This window comes from Archocentrus centrarchus, chromosome 13 (genome assembly GCF_007364275.1).
Source record: "Archocentrus centrarchus isolate MPI-CPG fArcCen1 chromosome 13, fArcCen1, whole genome shotgun sequence".
NCBI classification, from domain to species: Eukaryota; Metazoa; Chordata; class Actinopteri; order Cichliformes; family Cichlidae; genus Archocentrus; species Archocentrus centrarchus.
The window spans coordinates 24,552,692-24,555,930 of NC_044358.1; the positions used below are offsets into that span (position 1 = coordinate 24,552,692).

Below are 3,239 nucleotides of genomic sequence, written 5' to 3' on the forward strand. Positions count from 1 at the left end.
AGGGCATGAATGTCACTGACACGCTTAGCCGAGGCTAAAGCAAGCAGCAACACAGTCTTCAGGGACAGATGCTTTAAATCAGTCTCCTGTAGAGGCTCAAATTGGGGGCAACAGAGCCCATCCAAAACCACCGCCAAATCCCAAGGGGGTGCCAGTGGCCTGGAGACAGGGAGTAACCTGCGGGCCCCCTTCATAAAACGGCAAACCAAAGGGTGTTGGCTAACTGTTTTATCACCAAACCCCATGTGGAAGGCAGCAATGGCAGCCAAGTACACTGTAACTGTGGAAAAGGCTTTTTGCTTGTCAATCAAGTCCTGTAGGAATGACAGAATCAGGCCAACTGGACACTGAAAGGGAATGTGACCCTTCTCGTGGCACCAGTCCTCAAACACCCTCCACTTACTGTTGTACAGAGACCTGGTGGAGGATGCCCTAGCATTCTGAATAGTGTTAATCACCCCCTGGGGAAGATTCACCATGCTTAGATTAACCCACTCACGGGCCAGGCCCAAAGTGCCAGGCGCTCTGGATGTGGGTGGAAAATCGACCCCCGTGCCTGGGACAGCATATCCCTGCGCAACGGGAGTTGCCACGGCTGCCCGCACAGAAGCTGATATATCTCCGCTAGCCAGTGCATTGTCGGCCAGAGCGGAGCTATCAGAATCATTGTGTGGCGATGTTCCCTCACTCTGGACAGAGTGGGAGGTATTAACGCCAGAGGAGGAAAAGCATACAGGAGCACGGGTGGCCAAACATGCGCGAGTGCGTCCACACCGAGAGGCGCGCTCTGATCGCGCAAGGAGAAAAAAACGCGGACACTGCGCGTTTTCTTCTGAAGCAAAAAGATCCACTGAAGCCTGGCCGTAGCGCAGCCACAGCTGTTCTACAATGGCCGGATGCAGGGCCCAGTCGCCGTATAGCGGAGCGCCTCTGGATAGCAGATCCGCTCCCAGATTTAGAGAGCCTGCGATGTGCGTGGCCCTCAGAGACAGGAGACGTTTGCTGCTCCACAGGATCAGTCTGCGTGCCAGTATGTGCAACTGGCGTGAATGCAGTCCCCCTTGACGGTTGATATAAGAGACCGTCGTTGTATTGTCGGTCCTTAAAAGGACGTGATGTCCCTGTAGGAACGGGAGAAAGCGCCTGAGGGTGAGAAACACCGCCAGAAGCTCCAGACAATTTATGTGGGATCGTTGGAGAGTGCCGCTCCAGAGACCTCTCACAGATCGCCCTTCGTGGACACCGCCCCAACCGGACAGGCTCGCGTCCGTGGTGACCACTTTCCGACACTGAACAGTGCCCATGGGTACCCCCTGAGTCAGAAAATCCGGATGTCGCCAACGGCGTAAAGCCATTGCGCAATCCACTGTTACTGTAACTCTCCGCGCGCCATGACGCACGGGGCTCAGTCTGAGTGAAGCTACCCAGCGCTGAAAATCCCTCATATGCAGCCGGCCGAGTCGCACTACAAGGATGGCTGAAGCCATCAGTCCCAGTAGGCGAAGGCACAACCTGAAGCGGACCAGTTTGTGTAGACGAAAAAGAGCGAGGCACGCTCTGAACGCCTTCACTCTCTCCGCTGACAGGCTGGCTGTGAAGGAGATCGAGTCCAGAGATAAACCCAGAAATATTATATGTTGTGCCGGAGACAACACACTCTTTTCTGTGTTTATTATGAAACCCAGATCGGTTAGATGCTTCACGACGACGCACGTCTGTGTCGCAGCTTCCTGCTCCGATTGCGCTAGAAGAAGCCAGTCGTCTAGATATGTAGCCAGACGAATGCCCTGCTGCCTGAGCGGCGCTATCGCTGCTTCGGTGCAGCGTACAAACACCCGGGGGCTCAGGGACAGGCCGAAGGGCAGCACTCTGTACTCGTAACAGATGCCCCGAAAAGCAAACCTCAGATACCTCCTGTGTGGAGGGTAAATGGGAATGTGAAAATATGCGTCCTTTAGGTCGACAGAAGTGAACCAGTCGCCCTGGCGCACCAAACGTACCAGAGATGCATGAGTCAGCATCCTGAACTTGTATTTTCTGAGAAATTCGTTCAGAGCCTGCAAATCCAGGATAGGGCGAAGTCCGCGCCCTCCCCGCTTGGGGACCAGGAAATACCTGGAGTAAAAGCCGCTTCGACTCTGATCGGGGGGCACTATACATATCGCTCTCTTTTCTAACAGCGAGTGTATTTCCTCCTGTAGAATGCGAGCAGACTCTCCCCGTGCTTGGGAATGTATTATGCCCAAGAAACGAGGGGGAGTAACGGCAAACTGAAGCCTGTAGCCCCGTGATACTGTTTTCAGTACCCAGGATGAAGTTGTGAGCTCCGCCCATCTCTCTCTCCTCCGAGATAGAGAAGTGGCAACTTCTTGTGTTTCGTCCGCTTGGGGGGCCCCTAAAACTTGTGTTAGGAGGCCATCTTGCGGTGGGGTACCGTGGTGACAATAGGTTAACACTGCGCATGCGCGGGGTGTTAAACTTTTCACAGCGTCGGTTATGGCACTCTTCCTGAGGGGAAGTGCAGCCCCCTCCCGAGGCAGCAGTGCCATTGTGCTGTTTTCTTGTTTTGACTGCGCCCTCGACAGTAAGTCTGGATGCTGCAGTGGAACATGCTTTATTAAATAACAAGAGTGTGTGTTTCTGCGACTCAGGAGAGGGGCAGGGTCTGCTGCTCCCGAAACAAAGTCTCCTTTCCTCGTGGCCTGTGCGTGTGCGCTCTGAGGGGGCATAACGCGCAGCGACGAGGGGTCGATGGGGCGGGGGTACCCCTGCGACACACTCTGGAACATAGCAGGTGGGGCTGGTGAACAGGGAACTTCCAGCTTCTTCACCTGTGGGAAGTGAGCAGCCTGTCAGGCTGCCTTCTTCTTCTTCCTGGCCTGAGGATCGAGGGGCTGCGCTGGTCGTCCTGGCGGAGCCGCTGTCGGGCCATTCCGTGGCCAGCCTGCCCCCGTCTGCTGCCTCGGTGGGGGTACGGAGGGCGGCTGGGGCTTCGTACGTTTTGGGATTCTGAACTGAGGGGGTGGCCGAGGGACAGCCTGTGCAAAGGTCTGTCGCGGGGCCGGAGGAGGCATCGGCTCGGTTTTCCGAGGGAGGCAAAGTTTAAGAGCTTCGTCCTCCCTCTTCTTTGCCTCACATCTCTGCTGCATGGAAGCCAGAGCAGTTCCGAAAATGCCATCAGGCACGATCGGCATGTCAAGGATGTCCTCCTTTTCCCTCTCTGATAGGTCTGTCAGGTT

At 55.5% G+C, this 3,239-nt stretch overlaps 1 pseudogene; it reads right to left on the reverse strand.

The window, feature by feature from the left end:
• Positions 1–416: 416 nt before the first annotated feature.
• Positions 417–2,999, reverse strand: LOC115791002 (uncharacterized; annotated as a pseudogene).
• Between the last annotated feature and the right edge of the window lie 240 nt (positions 3,000–3,239).